This window comes from Phymastichus coffea, unplaced genomic scaffold (genome assembly GCF_024137745.1).
Source record: "Phymastichus coffea isolate CEN01 unplaced genomic scaffold, Cenicafe_Pcof_1.1 PCOF00035, whole genome shotgun sequence".
NCBI classification, from domain to species: Eukaryota; Metazoa; Arthropoda; class Insecta; order Hymenoptera; family Eulophidae; genus Phymastichus; species Phymastichus coffea.
In genome coordinates, this window is record NW_026706846.1 from 1,157,982 (window position 1) to 1,177,305 (window position 19,324).

At 39.7% G+C, this 19,324-nt stretch overlaps 1 protein-coding gene across 2 annotated transcripts in view; it reads left to right on the plus strand.

Annotated features, from left to right (window-relative positions):
- Positions 1 to 513: 513 nt before the first annotated feature.
- LOC131663400 (Bardet-Biedl syndrome 1 protein homolog) overlaps positions 514 to 19,324 on the plus strand; it is a 517,955-nt gene continuing 499,144 nt past the window's right edge. For both annotated transcript variants that reach the window (XM_058933792.1, XM_058933793.1), the window contains exon 1: positions 514 to 573. The gene's annotated coding sequence lies outside the window, so the exon portion shown is untranslated. The remainder of the gene's footprint in view (positions 574 to 19,324) is intronic.

Below are 19,324 nucleotides of genomic sequence, written 5' to 3' on the forward strand. Positions count from 1 at the left end.
TATATTTTCATCAAAACCATTTATTGATAATAAAAAAAAAAAAAAAAAAAAAGAAAAGAAGGAAAAATACATATACATGCACACACACATATGTATATATGTATGTATATATATATATATATATATATGTGCGTGTAGGTATGTATATGTTTTATTACGTAGAAAATGCCAACTAACTCTGAAAAACTACATTTTGGAATATAATCTTGAGAGCGAAGCTTGAAGTATAATTAGAAATCAAACGAACTTACCTATAAGTGAAGTTCGATTGTAATTATACGACAGCTTCGCTCGAAGAGATTATATCCCACCCTAACATTCGATAACTAACTTCATAAGAATTAGTAAAAACCCACCCTCAAACTTGACATTTTCTATAGATTAAACTCTAAACATATGACGTGACGTAATACGGATTGACGGATCGACGTCGGGGCACTATGCCCCACCTTTTTCAAATCTCTGAACCGATCCGTTATGCCATCTGGCGAGCAGCTGGGGAAATACTACATTTTGGAATATAATCTCTTCGAGCGAAGCTGTCGTATAATTACAATCGAACTTCACTTATAGGTAAGTTCGTTTGATTTCTAATTAAAACGGATTTATCCGTGTAAGATTCCAATACAATTTAATTGATTTCTATTCAAAAACATATTTGAATGTCATCAGTAATACTATCGCCAATAACATTCTAAATGTAAGGTTCAATACATTTTAAATGTAATTAGTGGAATTCAGAAATAGACTCAAAATGGATTAAATTTTATCGAATCCAAATCAATGTTTACTTTTTTAGCAGGGGACGTGACACTTGTAAGTTGATCGAAAACAGCGTAGAGGAATATTGTGTAACGTTTCCTTGGTAACATCAGCGTCAACAAATAAAAATAACATTGGCTTTCAAGAAATAATTATACACAAGAAAAATATTAGATTTTGAAAAAGAACTATTATACAATAACAAGTAATTTAAAATTAGTCTCAACAAGTACTGAATAGTTTTTTAAATCAAAACTGACCATTTTTGAATTGATAACTTTAATTATAATCAGATCTTAAATTGTAAAATTCGTAATTCTTATATAGAATAATTAAAAGTACTATACTGATTGGAATTAAATATTTAGTAAAGGCAAAAGATATTTGAATGTTATAATTTATATCTTGGTATAGAAAAACTGATACTTATATACTTTTTTATTGATCACAAGTGAAAGATTAATTGTAAGAATTTCTATCATATATTCAATCCACAAATTGATGTATGTGTAAAATTAGGTAAGTATGCCTTCTTTAACTTCCTTACATTCATGATTTTTTCTACATTTATAATTTATAAACGTATTGCAGATTGTAATTTGAATTTACATTGCACATTTAAATAATACATTGCACTCACCCCTCCTCTGCCTCATTCACTTTTCAACAAAATTATTATACAATAGGTAAGTAGGTATTGATGATCATATGAGTTAATTATTTATTTACAAATAGTATTTTATTACTTTTTTTAATTAAGCAAGTAAAATAATTAAAATTTATGCCGCTAAACTGAAAAATTACTAATAATTACATGGTAGTATAAAATTGTCGTTTGATCCTTGTTATTTTCAGACTTTTCTGGAATATTGTATAGTAAATTGTATAGAGAAATTTATAGGCAAATAATTGTCGATAATCGCTTAAAAATAGTATATTATTTAGAGGAATACTGAGTGATGGGTAGTACAGATATGGATGAATCTAAATCAAGCACAATACCCTTTCAAATATGCAACAAAAAAACCTGTAAAAAATTCATCACATTTTTACTACTTGATTGCATTGATATTCTTATGAGAAATTTAGTATACTTTTTTACAACTCTTTCCACAAATTTTTAGCAAAAAATTTTTTAATATTGCTCTAAATCAAAACTTATTAACAAAGCAATTGAGATAATCATCAATTTCATTAATAATAGATTTGCTATCTAATTGTTACAAGCTCATAGGTATTCTAAATATTTGCAATATAAATAGAGATAAATAAAATGCTACAACATAAAAAAAGGCTAAAACAATTTTTATTTTTATTCAATTTTAGAAATCTATACGAAATATTTGTATATGTTAAATAGGGAAAATGGTTCATTGTATCTATATAGCAATCTGAATATCTATTCAGCTATTTCAACAGCTGACAGCTTCATAACTTTCAACGATCATTAGAAATAAAAAGTTCATGTATGCCATTGTCCACAGTGGTCATGTAACAGTTATCTATTTTGACAGGATGACAAACTGAACAATACGGATAAAATAAGGGCCATTTTATAAACTCAATAACATAACTATAAGCTGCAACTTCACAGAAAAATTATCTTTGACAGTAATACAAAACAACCTTTTTTTTTTTCAAATAATAGATACTAATATATATTTTGGAAATCCTATGAATATTGATGGCAAAGTAATAACTTTTCCAACTTGTATATTTGGATAACTTATATAACTTATATATAACTTGTGTATTTGGATCATTGTTAATTTTATTATGAAAATAATCTATAAATCCTTTATAACAAAATATTTTTAATTATACTTGATGGTTTCAAAGTTAATGTATAAGCTAAATAAAACATATTGAAATATCTACTGCCCTAAGATAAAAGAATTCAAATCTTATTTAATAGCAATAGGGTATTTGATATAACAGTACATCTAAAAAAGAATTAACTATTGTCTTGTATGCGACTTATGTTACTTAAGAATAACTAGAGGGTTATTCTGTTAAAATCATAATTCTACTTTTAATCGATAAAGAAAATCTGTAGTTTGTGCAAAAACTAAGGGGCTTTTGATCGCCGACCAGAATACAATTCACCTCCCCCGGTTCAGCCTGCAAATTAATGCAAAAAAAATATTTAGACAATTCATCAATTTGTCATGTGACAATTATTAAATAGCAATAACATTTATACGATTCTGGTACTGCACAGGCGCAGTCAAATCAAGTCTGTATCGTACCGGAAATATTTAACAACGCTGCTATTTTTCATATTATATTGGATGGTATTTTTTATCAGAGAAACCAATGCATAAATATGTAGTTATTAAATTATAATTATTCTAATTCTATAAAATTAGAACATTAATTAACCTCATATGTCACTATCCAATGAAACTTCTGTAATAATTTTCAAATCAAATAAAATGACCTTTATTGTAGTGGAAGAAATAGTTAAAAATCGTTTACATATAATAAAGAAAAATACTTTATGATTAGTTACTTTTTATTATAGGTAATGATCGTGGCATTATCAAATCCGATGAGATACCCCTAATTTGATTGCGCATGCGCAATGCGCGAATCATACACATACTTTAGTTTTTTATATTTTTCATATGAAAAATTGATGAATTGTCATTGCAATCAACTGAGCAAAGTAAATCATTACAAGGGCAATTTTTCGCATTTTCAGGAATTAAGAAGTATTACTTAATTATCGAGATATTGACGCTTGAAGTTTGCAGTGATATCGGATATAATTATTAATTTTTGTAAGTAAAGTGAAAGTGAGCAAATAAAATAAATAACGCAGTTGAATTGGGCAATTAAAAAACTATAGGTTTACACATCTAAATATTTTTTTTGCATTAATTTGCAGGCTGGACCGGAGGTGGTATACAATCCGCACAACTTATCCTGAGGTGAGGAATGTGAAGGTAGCCCCCTTGAACGTAAAGGAAATTGATGAAATAATTTTGACATTGGTATTCATTGCTCTAATTGTCCCTGATATTGGTGATAATTTCCCATTTTCAATTCATCAACGGATAATGCGTGAAAATCACGATTTTCCTTGGTACATTGTCACGTCGATACTAAAAGGAACGCACGTGACGGGCTATGGTAACTGATCATGTATCGGTAACTTAACTTCCTATCATGCCAATTGTCAACCTTCCCGGGAAGATTTGTAAATCTATCTAGCGAGATGGATTAGGTTAAGCACGTTCTCCATATCAATTCCGCGAATATTACGCATCGCATATTAATTTGGCAAAGTACAGGGAAGAGGTGCGTCAGCCTATGGTATAAAAAGGCTGGATAAGGATCCGCGAGGTAGTAGTAGTAGTTCAGTAACTCAGTAGTATAGTACTATTATTGTATTGTTTCTAAGCTTTGCTACCCGGACACTCAGAATAGGAATTGTACTCTGTTAAGCATTATAAACTGGTCTTTTCAAACAATAAATCTTAATCAAGTGTAAACACCTGACTCTTTCATAAAATCTCCTTTAAGCTTGATCCACGCAAGGTAAGAAACTTAGTTATCTTATATCTACACGCACTAATCTAAAAAGGCGTTATCCCTTTAACCAACCTCTGCTTATCTCCTGACTAAGATCCAACCTTTACCTACGCGACAGTATTTTTAAATATCATCTCGTCTAGCTACGTATAACACCATCTCATCTAGACGTAACAATTAAGGGTCGCTCATTCTTGATAATTAGGATCTTATCGCAAAAAAAATAATAATGGTTGAAACCCCTTCCGAGCGAAAACTAATTATACTCAAAATACTATGTAACGGGGTAATACCGTTTAATTATATTTTTTTCGCGCAATTAAACCAAAGGGCGAAAGTAATTATCTATGCTCAAAATGCAGTCCGGAGAGCATGTGAAGACAGGCGTCAGTCAACCAGTAAATCATCTAATCTAGGGAAAAGTGAGTGGAAGCAAAAGAAATAAGCGAATCGAAAAATACTTATTAGTAACACGGACAGAACCTTTTATTATTACTCAAATATTACATAAAGTCGGCCCGCGCGTTTGTTTACATCGACGCTCGCTCATCGACAACACATATTGTCGGGACGCTCGCTGCTCTTTGTTACTGGAGCCGCTACATGCACGCTTCGGATTTCAGAAATTAATCATTAACATGCATCCTCGATCGCGAGATTAAGCTGGCCAGCTTACCTTATTATTGCAGGCGTACGGAGGTGACACGATATAGAGTCGCACTGCGCGGAACTGTTTTTGTCTGTTTATCGCAGGTCACGAATGCGCGCACACGCGGTTTCGCCCTCGATGGCGAAACCTCACACACACTGTCTTAATTTCGTCTGGGGCGACGCTTCTCTGTCGGCGCGGATCTCTCCCTTTGGCTGCTGTAGGGCACCTTGATGGTAGCGATCGCTCTGGCTACTACTGGAGCGGGCGTCCTCTCGATTTTTCGGTGTTAGCTGCAGTGGATCGGTAGTGGCAAAACAAACAAAAGCGGACGAGCGTGTCGGTAGTCAAAGCTTCACTAGTTCGGTTTCAATCGCGCGCGTTCCGTCTGCTCGCGCGCCGAATTCCTTCGTGACGTATTTCGTCCCCCCGGTAGGTGCTGCTCTCCCAGGCAGCAATTAAGTTAGGTTATCAGCGCTAATTTGACGTTTACCGTCACAACTAATTTAAAAAATTAGCGAAATAGAACCAAACTTTGTCGTATTCCTACATCAAAGAAATTTAATTTACAAGATTACATTCATACAAGCCCATTCTATGCAAAGATGACCTAATATTCAATATCCTCATTGAAATGACTAGCAAAAATTAAAATCCAGCATTTTTCATGAACGCCATTACGAATATACACTTCGAAAAATTAAAATTAGATGAAACTGAAATTCCCGTACTTGAACTTATTGAAAACCAAACAACTTACGAAATGGCAACTAAAAATTCAGAAGCGTACAACGCGCCCACTACAAACATGTTTATAACTAATACACCATCCGCTTTCAAATCACCAAAGATAACTCATAATAAATCGGAAAAAGTTGATTTCAGTCCAACACGATATTTTGCCACAACGAATCAAATTAATTTTTCAAGTAGTCCATTTACCACGTACTATACGCCGGGAACCTTCAGAACAGGACTAATAAATTTCACACAAAACATAGTATCATCTATAAAAAATTGTAGCTCAAAAGATGCTATTAATTTTGTACGAAAATTCGATGTATTCAACATTCCATTACACTTATTTATTGACGGTTGTTGGGAGGTATGCAGCACGGTCCCAAAAGTTAATGAAAATGATCTCGCAAAGTTAATTAAAATCAAATTAAGCTGTGAGGCACTCAAAAATGTACAAGGATAAACGTTTGATAATGTAGAACAAATCATTAAATTTTTAGACCTGTTGTTCGGGTCAGCAACAACGTGTAATCAATTAACAGGCGAATTAGCGATCTTAAAGTAGAAGCGTGGTGAAAATGTAGTCACATTTTCAAATAGAGTAAAAACAGTGGCTGACGAATTTTTTGAAGCACCGGTAAGGGAAAATCGAAACCATGCCGGATTTAGAAACCAACTTGAAAAAGATAGATAAAAATTCTTCATCCGCTGTCTATATTGAGTCATCAAGGCGCGTATGGGGGACACTGAAAATTTGGAATTAGCCACAACTAAAGCAATAGAAATTGAACGAAAATTCAACGTACAGGAACCTGAAGAAATAACCGAAACAGTAAAAGCGCTATCCCAACCTAAAGTGGAACCGGTTCGTTAATGAAAGCGGAATGATAGTAGCATCTGCCAAATTTGAAATAAGCCAAAACACACAGCAAACGACTGTTGGTATCGGATACCGCAGAATCAAAATCGGATTCAGGCAACTATGCAACAGCAACGGCTGCAGCCTAGACAACAGCCGTGGGCGGAGTTTCGCGCGGCAGCTAAAAATAGCACCAGTCCTCGCTCTAACCAGCAGCCACAATACGCCGCCCAAAATCAAGTAAAAACAAGCGTACCAGCTAATTTAATTTCGCAAAAAAATCTCAACAAGCAAATCCCTCGATTTGCAATTACTGTAAAGTATCAGGTCACTAGAAGAGTGATTGCGAAAAATGAAAACTTAGAAATCAAAAGTTGCAACAGGCGGAAAAAAACAAGGGTTCCCAGACACATGGCACAACCCGGGAACCCCTGTAAATATAGCGTCTCAAACTTCGCATGCACAAAAAATCATCCTTTTACACCTTAACAGTCAGTTACCCACAATATCGGACATCGATGCCACGCTCTATCACTCAGGCTTGGGTTTTTGCGACGAAGCTCAAGGTCGTTCTAGGACTATCTTTCGACGAGGAATTCGATGGTGACCTTGAATTTGACCTTCAACCTCAATGTCAAGGTCATTTGGAGGTCAACTTTTTTTTAAATGGAAACCCCTACTTTTGACACCAATTTTATTATTACATTTAGCGTTATTATTTTAAATATTATTTTAAAGTTTAAAATAATAGAATTTATGTTAGTGAAAACAGGAATTATACGGTAAATAATTTGAACATTTAACAACTTAGAACTTTCGTAAAACAAGCACCCCAAAGGAAACAGATATTACTACGTCCACGCCGTTATTTCTGGGTGACGCTAAATGTAATAATAAAATTGGTGTCAAAAGTAGGGCTTCCATTTAAAAGAAAAGTTGACCTCCAAATGACTTTGACATTGAGGTTGAAGGTCAAATCTAAGTTCACCATCGAATTCCTCGTCGAAAGTTAGTCCTAGAACGACCTTGAGCTTCGTTGCAAAAACCCAAGCCTGAGTGGTAGAGCGTGGCATCGACCCATACCTTGATGAGGCTAAATGACCTTGAGGTTAAGCTCAAGGTCATACCTCACTCATGACCTGAGTGCATGTTTGGACGTAAAATTTTCCGCTCTTTTCGATTGGCAGTGTCGAAAATAGGGGTTTCCATTAAAAAAAAAGTTGACCTCCAAATGACCTTGACATTTAGGTTGAAGGTCAAATCCAAGGTCACCATCGAATTCCTCGTCGAAAGTTAGTCCTAAAACGACCTTGACCTTCGCAAAAGCTTTGCTATCTGGAAAGTTATTTCCTTGATTCGTTACTTTTTGGACACCCTGTATAAGGTGATGGTACATGAAATAAGTTTTGAATACCTATGTGAGGAATATCGATTAATTAATTATACATAAATGTTAATTAGATTCATAATACTACTATCAAAACAAATTATTATAAATATAAAAGAATAAATTAATGAATTAAGTAATATATGATACATGCAAATACAATTTTTTAAATTGTTTAAACATTAATTAACAACAAAACATTTTCAACTAGAATCAAGAGTTCAAAAGTATAGTTCTTAAATATGTAGGCTGTTGCATTCGCTTACAGCATGTAATAATTTCTTTCAGTACTCAGAATTCGATGAACAAACTTTGTACTTAGCCCAAGTCAAGTTAAAATCGCAGTAAACGAACTCACTATAATGCTCTGTATAATAGCCTAGATCTTTTTTAGTTTTAGAACAGAATTCACTGACATGATGAAATACAGCATATAACTTTGGTGTCACACTTATACTTAGACCCAAATAACTTTTTCGAAAATAGTTGATGCGATCTTGATAATCAGGTCTTAAAGTAACTGTAAAACTGGAATCAACGACTCCTCGAAAATCTGAAAAACATTTGACGTATGATAAGCATCCCAAGCCACTGTTCGCATATAACAAATCAATATTATTAAGCAGAGCTTTGCAAGCATTCCCCGAAAAAGATGGTTCATTATAGTACATTGCTCGTTCAACATGACAAGCTTCCGTCCAAGTGATACTTTGACAACATATGCTTGTAAAGTGTAATCACAACTCCAAGTAGCAGGTGTAGTTCATGCGGAGGAATCATTTCGAGAATTATTGGTTAATGTATACAATTTTAGTAAAATTTTGCATTCTGCTTCTTACCGCCAGAAGTTTTTCATTCCTTATACTTTTTCGAACAACCTGAGAGAGTTTGATATGTACCACATTTTTCTAGTTCCGTTTTGAATATAGTGCACCAAATGCAGAGATGGTAGATAGAATGAGATTCAACTCCCATCAAAGTATTAGCTAAGTTCAAATCTGTAGCTACTGTAAATTAAGGCAATTCATTAATTTTTAATAACCATCACAGTTGAGATAAATCTTCATAATTTTCTTGCATGCTTTCTACCAATCCAATAATGAACAACTTTTTAACACTTATATATTTGAATTTTACAAGGGAGGTATCATCATATTTCATACGCTTTGGTTGAATTCATCTGTAAATTTTTCATTACATTACAAAAACATTGAATTAATAAATATCCCTTGTCATATTTTAAATTGTGAATCGAGAGTATGACTGTTCTCAAACAATTTTTCTTTCAAGCCAGGCTCAAATAACTTACGATTTTTAGCGCTAGTTCGCATAGTGGAGGCGATTCCACATGTAGTGTTTAAACTCAGTAAAAATTGCACCTGAATTTTTTACATTTCGTCTGCAGAAACAGTTGCATACAAAATTATCCAGCCACTCATAATTTTATAATTAACTGTGGTTGAAATAGTATCAAATAATAACTTTCATATACCATTATAAAGTACATTTATTGTGCTACATTATTACATAGTTAGATAATTAAATATAACAATCAATAATTATTTATAACTGTAACGGAGAAATGTAACTGTTTCCATCTGGGTAACTCGAGACCGTCCGCACAAATTATTTATTTAAGGATTCGGGAACCAAAAGACGTTCCTACGACTAAATAACGCGTCGAGCACAATCACGTTAAACGCACAGATGCGAAGTGATACAGCGGTGAATAAACACAACACCGGATTAATACACTAATCCTTTACTTGTCAACAATCGATTACAAGACGGCGATCTCATGCCTATATACTACGAGCGGTAAAATAACAAACGCGAACGCGAAGGTGAATTGGTGGCTGGTCAGCTGCCGATTCCCTTTTTAAAACTAATTACAATAATTGCCCGACAAACAGTTTCCGCCGTTATATCATCAACGGGGTAGCCAGCAAATTTGCCGCACTACACACCCACTAGCTGGCACCCAAACATGCAGGATAGAGACAAGAGAGAATACGGCACGCTCGTTGCTGTTGTCGTAGTTGCTTCCGCTGCCCTTTGGTTGCTCGGTACTGCAGCAGTGATGAAGACCGTTCACGCACGCAGCCGCGTACCTCGTCGGTTACCCACACGCACCGGTGCCGGGTATCTTTCGGAACACGGCTGGGCGCGACTCAGCCACAACACTCCAATTTTCGTCCGCGCACCGAGCTTGTCTCCGAAAACGAACGTTGACGAAGTCGCGGGACCAACTCCGAAAAACCGTTAACTTCGGTTTAATCCGCGCGCGCGACCTTCTCTGCTCAAAGCCCAACAGATACTGACTCAAATTTTCCGCAATGATCCGAATCTAGAGCACTCTCTCTCTCTCTCTCTCTGTCTCTCTGTCTCTTCCTCTTTCGTGTCATCTCAATCGTTCCAGCCGTCAGCTCAGCCCGTACACAACACCTCGAAAATAAAAATCTAAGCGTGAGTGTGTGAAGTTATACCTTCATTGTGTAGTTTCAAAACCAATTCACGTTTGTCTAATGACGTCCGTTTCGGCATCTGGTGAATGATAACTGATCGGATAATACAGAATAAGTAGCGTACTCAATGTTTATATATCACACGGAGCGAAACACATTATTTCCCGATTAGTAACTACTATTATAAATTTTGGCCGGATATTTATGAAGTATAAAAAAATTGTTTTTTTGTTATAAATAATTATTGACTGTTATATTTCATTATCTAACTATGTAGTAATGTAGTACGATAAATGTACTTTATAATAGTTATAACGGGGTTTTCTCCCATCTTGGCTGTCCCCGTTGATATAAAAGTGTATTCTTCGAGGGAATGAACACGTTCTCACCTAAAATTGCCGGAAATCAAATTTGATGTGCAGATTTCGCTGATGTCTTGCCAAACCCGATCCGGTAGCGCAGTATGCCGCTTATAAGGCCGATCTGCCTACGGGCCCGCGGAGGCGTCGTGAATACAGGCTTCTTGTGAGACGCGAATTTATCCGAACGCGAATACGCATTAACTTAAATTATTGAGGAAATGGATAGAGAGTCAGGCTTCAAAGAACGAACAGAGATATAAGCATATGAACAAAACGTGTAATAAAAAAGATAGTAAAAGATAATACACAAGGTAGAAAAGCGCAGTGCGTAAGAGAGAGCAAAAACGTAGTCAGGGAGAGAGTTAAAATCGAGCGGCACTTACAATTGTCGTTCTTAGACACGCTCGAGTCCAGGAAGCTGCCTAAAGTCAGGATCGCCCAGTAATACGATCTTCGCAGGGGTCGGCTATCAAACAATGAGGGCGGGCGGCAACGATGTCAGCTCGCATGCACACTCACACAGTCTTTTTAGTTGTTTAGACCATCGACACTGCCAGTCTTTTATTGTGGGATAGTCCAGTCGCTCACTCACACACCGGGATGGTCTGCTATATATTCAATCCTCACAAAATACAGTACGGGAATACCGCCAAAACTCTCTGGAATTCGAGTCAACGCGCGCGTGCCGTTCGAAGCGTAGCCTCTTTTCTTTCTGCCTAAAATCACCGCTCGCAGTACACCTCTTGCGCCCCCTTTCGACTCTTACCTCTCTCTCTTACCGTATTCCCCTTGCGTTTTCGCTGCTGCTAAGCAAAGGGCAAATACAAAATAGATATCATAAATAAATGTATATATATTTTAAACACAAAGGTATTTGAGAGAGAGAGAATATAACGAGGAATTTTTCACTCGTTATATAGTATATGAAAGTTATCATTTTATACTATTTCAACCACAGTTAATTATTAAATTATGATTGGCCGGATAATTTTACATGCAACTGTATACATGATATAAATTTTAAATGTTTACTATTTACTGACACAATCATAGGTTTGCCATGTTTTTGAGAAACTGATAATTTTTCTGAATCACTTTTATTACTAATTTTATTCGCACTTTTTGTAACTTTTACATCTTTTAATGATTGACCTAATAAATGTACTTTCTCTTGTAATGGTAATGATTTGTATATTTCATTTAAATTATTGCATTTTATTTGAACTGTGCAAATATGATTTTTACCTCTAGCAATTTCAGTCAAACATTCAGAATAAATTTTTCCTTCAGATTTTTCACACTTGTTTTTCTTTGCGATTAATTTCTTTCTAGATTCAAGTTCTAGATACAACATTTACGTGAGCTAAATTGCATAACGTACACTTACAAAGCTTATTGTTCGATCGAGTACTTTTACTTGGTGTAGAAAATTTCGAATAGTGAGGAAGACTCAACAGGTTATTTTTACGTTCAACAGCATTATTGCAATTTTTGTAAACATTAACTTTGCATGTGCTACCAGAGATTAGTAGGAAGATTGCTAACGGCAATGCTTCCGAGCATTAACTTCTGATCAATGTTACTGTTTCGAGCACCACGTAGTGGCCAGTGCACCGAAGCTGACGCACAATTTCGTTCGGCATGAGAGGGGAATACCAAACGTGCATCTAATGTACAGAGCAGGAGAAGAGAATGTGCGTCTGACCAATTACGTTAGCCGATGGGCAAGGCGAAGCAGCAGTGCGAGTTTGAGCACTAGAAGAGAATTTCGTATCGGCAAACTTTTTCTCTTCGACCAGAGTAGAGGCTTCGATTCGCACTCGATAAAATTTTTTCTATAATGCATAATTAAATATCTCAAAATATCTGAAATATTACAGCAAATATCTACAACTTAAGCCCTTTTTTAATCACAAACCCTCGTACATTTCTATGAACATATGTAACTTTCATACTATATGGTCCTAGTGCGTTGACAGCCGAGATGGCTAACGCATGCTGCTTGATTTAATTTTTGTCGTCCCGGGTTCCAGTCCTTATACGAGGGGGGGGGGGGGGGGTCAGTAAGTCTTTACAAAAAAAAGAAAAAAAAGTTTTGCGTATGTAATTTTTCTTTATTTTTCAAAATAATCTCCTTGAAGGTCGATACATTTTATTAAACGGCCTTCCGATTTTTTAAGTCATCAGAAAAATATGATTTCTGAAAACCCTCAAAATAGGCATTTGTTTCGGCGATGACTTCTTCATTCGACGTGAATCGTTGTCCGGCAAGCCATTTTTCGAGGTTAGGAAATAAGAAAAAGTTACTGGGAGCCAAATCAGGCGAATATGGTGGATGGTCAATTAATTCGAACTTTAAATTGTTAATTTAAAAAAATTTTTTTTAGATTTGATTTTTAAAGGAGTGAAATGTATTATTTAAAATATTTGGTTCATATTAGTTTCAATTTACATAGATTTATTGTAACGGGGGAGGTTATCTAACAAAATGGGAAATTTATTTAAGCACAAACTCCCACGATGCAGAGCTAACCGCCGCTGCGTTAAACACGTATAGTTGTACGTCTATCCGCCTTTACGTCAGCTGATTTCGTTTTGGTGTCTTCTTTCCAATTGAGTTGAACTCACCTTAAGTTACTTGACTTGTGACACTCGATGTATCTTAGGTGAGAGTGGCTTTATGCCAAATCCGCTTAATCCCCTAGATGAAATCGGATTAAAACCTAAGCCTTTATAAATCCCTTAAGCTAATAGGAAATGAAATGACGTAATCGGCGAATAAAATTAACTAACTTTAATTAATAAAACTACAGTCTTTTATGGGCCGAAAGACTAACGCACGCGAATAGGATTTACAATCAATTATTGATATTTGGTGAGAGAAAGAGAGAGAGAGAGAAAATTCGAATACTACCGCGAAACTAACGCTCGGCGTGAATACAAAAAATTCAATATCGCGATTAACAAAATACCTTCGAATGTATTTTGTCACGCAATAATGAAGGAAGATGCACCTACACAGCGGTGCAATTACGGTGATCAGCCGTAATTGTTGATGAAGAAAATCAACTGCCGATGCTGCTCCAATTGATCAGCTGCGCTGCCTCGCTCTCCAATCCGTTGTAATTTACTGCTTCTGTACTGCTGCTGCTTGTTGCCGCGATAATGCCGTTGCACTCACGCACGTAAAAATCGTCCCAGAAAACTTTGTAAACAGCGAAACACAGTGCAAAATAATTTAGCGGTATTATCGCGAAACCACCTGAGGCGTAACTGCCTATTTCAAACGCTCGCGCGCCCTCTCTCTCTCTCTCTTAATCGTTCGAACTAACGCGCGAGTAACAAAATCGCGAATGGATCGATTAATTGAATCGACTACCGTTGCAGCTCCCTCTAAGTCCTGACTACCCTGGCGATCCAAACTTCCTTTCTTTATCATGGCTACTTTATTAGCCCTCCAGGGCCTACATAATCTTTTGGCTACACCTGGCGCTCGATGTTTCGGTTAGCGCCAGTGTGTAGCCTTCTTCGGGCACCGCTGGCAGTTGGTCACCTCGGGCTCCCCGCATATGTAGCAGCCTCTCAGCAGCGATCGGGATTGAGCAGCCTCCCGATCTTGTGTGACCTGCTCAGCAGACCGAGGGGACTGCTGGGCGTCGACTCCCTTGGAGGCGATGATGGTGATGCCTCCCACCGTGGTGGTAGCACGTCCATCCTGCGACCTGACCACGATTGTAGTGTTAGGAGCCATACGCCCGTTCACATGGACCGAGAGCATCGGCCCAGCGCCAGAAGCTCCCGGGGCTCTCTTCTCCTGAGCCGGCGCCGGAAGCGCTGCGGGGAACTCCTGTCTATTGTCTACCCGCAGCAGAGCCTCTCCGTAGGCCTTCTGGCATTGAGCCACCTTTGCCCATTCCCCGAACAGTTCTTCTGCGCACTAGCGGTTCATGAAGCTCTGGAGATCCTTTGCGAACCGCCAGGCACTCTCCACCTCGTTGATGTCCAGACGTACGTGTCTGAAGTCGAGGAGAAGAGGGGGCTGCTCCGGGATACGGGGGTTGTTGCAGACCCAGTGCGACGCCCCACAGATTTCCCTGGGTCCTGGGCACTGGCTCATACTGACCGACGTCTGGGGTACGCCGGACTCGAAGGTCTGCATCCCATGGTCCACGGTGGACTTGGGACGCTCGACATTGTCCTGGTCTTGTGTCTGAGTCGAAGCGTCCCTGGAAGCATTCTTCGGGACAACCCACGATACGTCCCGGAGAACGTCCGCCACCGATACGTTGTGGCACTCCCTTCGGGTGGTCCCCTCCAACTGGACTCTGGAAAAGTTCCGCAGATCATCTATTAGCTACGTCGCATCAGGACCCAGTTGCAGATCTAACAACATCTGCGTCAACACCTCGAAGGTCTCTTCTTCCACGACGATTCTCCGGTCCATCTGTAACATCCAAAACAAAAAATCTCGGATGAAACTCTCTGCGCGAAGAAAAACCCTATCAAATGCCGCATCCCACCGAGTTATGCGTTCCCTCGCTATTCCTTGCGAGAATGCCCTGGCCCTCGTCGGTTACCGTTCGGGTTTATCGGCCCAACCGTCCTTTGCACGACAGGCAAGGTCTTTCGAGGCCTACCTCTCCCTCTAGATTCCTTTAATGGCGCGTTGTTGCCTCTTGGTTGACCGGTGACCGTCTCTGGGACCTTTCGAGGTCGACCTCGACCTCTCTTAGTTGAGGCAGATACCGGCAAATCCGACGTCTCAGTGGGATCATTATCTACGGTCGTGGGGGCTGCTAATTCGATCCGCTCGCTCGATAAATCCCCCCTCGGATCAGATTCGTTCACCTTCAACGGTTGTTCCCTTTGCGGCTGGCGAGGATGGATGACTTCCTTGCTTTCCTCTTCATCACCCGGCCTGTAGTACGGCTTAAGGTCTTTGGCATGGAAGAGCTCCGGCAGGATCTCCAGCTGATTGCCTAGTTTGTACGTGTTGGAACCACAAACCTCTTCAATCACGTACGGACCGGCATATTTCGGCACCAATTTGGCTGAAATGCCTTGGGCAGCCGAAGAGAGAATCCTGTTCCTCTTCCAAACCCACTCTCCGACCTTAAACTCCGGTTGCCTTCTCTTTCGGTCATAATAAGCTGCCTGACGCGCAGCTTCCTCCTTTGACTTGGAATTGGCCCTCTCCCATAAATTATGGAGCTTCTCCATATGTTCAGCCCAATCTATCAAAGCTTGACCCTCCGAACACTCAAGGGCCTGCTGATCGTGGGTTCTTCTGAACGTCAAAGGAGGTACCGGCTAACGTCCAAACATGAGCATCGCAGGACTATATCCAGTGGCGATATGAGTTGCTGAGTTTAACGCGAAGTTAAACTCTGCCAGATGTTCGTTCCAGCTCTTATGATCACGGCTCACGTAAGACGTGATCATGGTTTTGAGCGTCCTGTTTACTCGCTCAGTGGGATTCGCTTGGAGATGATACACGGGAGTCAAGGCGCGCTGGTTGCCGTTCATCTTGAGGTATGAATCGACTTCCTGGTTCCTGAATTCAGTTCCATTATCCGACAAGAATACCTCTGGCGCGCCAAACCTAGTGACAATCTTCTCGTGTAATTCCCTTGCGTTCGTCCTCCCATTAGCTTTGCGTATCGCAACACACTCTACCCAGCGAGTAAATAAGTCTACAGAGACGAAGACGTACTCAAAACCTCGAGAGCTTTTGGGAAACGGACCATTGATATCACCGGCCACCACCTGCCAGGGTCGTGATACTTGTCTACTACCCATCAGCCCGCAAGGTGCCCTTTGTTCCACCTTGCACTGCTGACATATCGGAAAACTCTTTACGTACTCCCTGACCTGATTATACATCTTAAGCCAGTAGTACAAGCACCTAGCTCTGGAGAACGTACGCTCTCGTCCTTGATGTCATGCCGTAGGAGTATCATGGGCCTCCTAGAGCACCTGATGCCTTTTCTCGCTAGGCACTGCAAGCTTCCACGCTTCATCGTTGTCGATGGACCCTTCGCCCTCTTCATCAGGCTGATAGTAATACAGCCTCCCTCCGACTACCTTCCAAGTAGGGTGAGAGTGTGGGTCTCGACATACTTCCTAGTATTGTTGTAAATACCAGGCGTAAGTTGTCTCCGGCCAACTATTTATGGCACTCACTTCAATTCCCTCCTCCTCATAGGCCCTAGACAATGCGTCTGGCACCACATTGAGATCCCCCCTTCGATATTCCATATCGAAGACATTGCCTTGCAATGCTAGCGCCCATCGCGCTACTCTTCCCGTGGGATTTCTCATATTGTGGAGCCATTTCAGGCAACTATGATCACTGATGACCCTGAACTGATGCCCTTCAATGTACGGCCGGAACTTCCCAATAGCCCATACTACATAGCCAAGCACTCTTTCTCGGAGACCGTATAAATCCTTTCAGCGCTGTTGAGTGATCGTCTGGCGTATTCTATTACACGCTCCTCTCCATTGACATCCTGCGTGAGGACTGCCCCGATCCCACTGTCACTGGCATCAGTTTGTAGTATAAACTGACCGTTAAGATCGGGCGATTGCAGTATTGGGGCGGAAGTCATCGCCTCCTGCAACCTCGTGAAAGCTCGCTCTTGCTCCTCCTCCCAAGAGAAACGTACATTCTTCTTTGTCAGTCGGATTATAGGTTCAGCGATCATGGCAAAGTCGGGTATAAAACGTCTATACCACGAGGTCATTCCCATGAATCGCTTCACCTGTTTGACAGTCCGGAGTGTTGGACATTCTAATATCAGTCGTATCTTCTCGGGATCTGGTCTTACTCTGTCCTGGTTCACAAGAACACCCAAGTACATTACTTCCGTTTTGCAGAAGTGGCTTTTGGTTTTATTGATGGTTAGGCCCGCACCTAGAATTCTTTTTAATACCATTTCTAGGTGCCGCTTATGCTCTTCAAAGGACGACGAAACCACAACTACGTTGTCGAGGTAATCAAAAGCGAATGGATCCATATCCGGGCCTATCACCTTGTCCATCAACCTCTGAAAAGTCGCCCCTGCATATGACAGTCCGAAGGGCATTCTCTTAAATTGAAAGTGCTCTAATCCAGGTACTGTAAACGCTGATATCAGACGCGATTCTTCCTTTAGAGAAATCTGATGGTACGCACTGCTCAAGTCCAGCGTGGATATGGACTTTGCATCCCTTATCCGTCTTAGGATGTCGTTCATATATGGTAAAGGGTAGGTATAAGGTTTGGTAATTGCATTTGCCTTTTGGTAATTCACGCAAAATCTATATTTTCCATCAGTCTTCTTTACCATTACTACTGTACTTGACCATCCGCTGGTCGCTGGTTCTATTACATATTTCTCCAGCATATCTTTGACCAGCGCGTGCATTTCCTCTCGCACTATATCAGAAACTGGGTAGTACTTTTGTTTGGTCGCTCGAGCACCTCCAACATCTATTTCGTGCTCAACCCCCACGGCACAGCCTAAAGCCTGACCTCCGTCAGGAATCAATCTTCTAACGAGGTCTTCTATTTCCTCAAGCTGTGTCTCCGTGGCCTCCTACAGTCCTACCGGTGCGAGAAATGCCGTACCATCAATTCCGGCCACTTCCATCGGTACTTTTACTTGGGCGTTTTTAAGCCATAATTCATTCTCATCGGGATCCAAAACTGTGCGGAACTCTCTTATAAAGTTCGCGCCTACGTAGCAGTCATCCGTGAGCAGTGGCGTAATGGCGACTCTAATCTCCTTTGTAACTCCTCCTACCTTAAAGGGGAACATCACGTTACCAATTATTTGGCATGGGCGCCTATCAAAGAGCCTTGCATCGTCCGCCCTGGTCACATTCAATCCGAGTCCCATCTCCGATGCCAATCTCAGACATAATTGTCACATGACCGTGGATGAGACGCCGGTATCATAGAGTGATCTAATTTTAAAGTCACCTATGCCTATCCGCAACCACCACCTGGTCTCATCCTCTGGGTCATATCCACGAGTCACATCTTTTCCTCCCGTCGTCGTGCTTTTCAGCGGCTTTTTCCCTTCCGTTGCTGCGACGACGATGGGCTTGTTTCCACTCGTGGATTCCTTCGGCAGGGGAGCTTTATGTGTTGGAGGGTTCCAAACCTTTCAGGTCTTTGGGTTGCTTGATCCTTACATCCGTCGAACCTACCCCCTCCTCCACAACTTGTATGTGACCACCTGGTCCTTCCAGGATGACCACGCCCCTATTCTGCCGAGGGATGGCATCGGGCTCGATCGCCTTCTGCTCCAACGTACCCCTAGGTTCTGGGCTCCCTTGATGCCCTACAAGGACCTGTTTGGATCCCTGGGTCGCCGACAACTTGCTTTTTCCAGTCGATGTTCTTCCTCACGATCTCGCGCTACCATCCGCTCAAACCTTCCTAAGTACTCCCGTAATCGTGTCTCTCTTTCGTGCGTCGATTACCTTCGACGCACAATCCTATTCGCACTAAACGGGTCTTAATACCAGTTGGGCGCCATGTAACGATGTGGTTATCCTACAAAATGAGAAATTTAT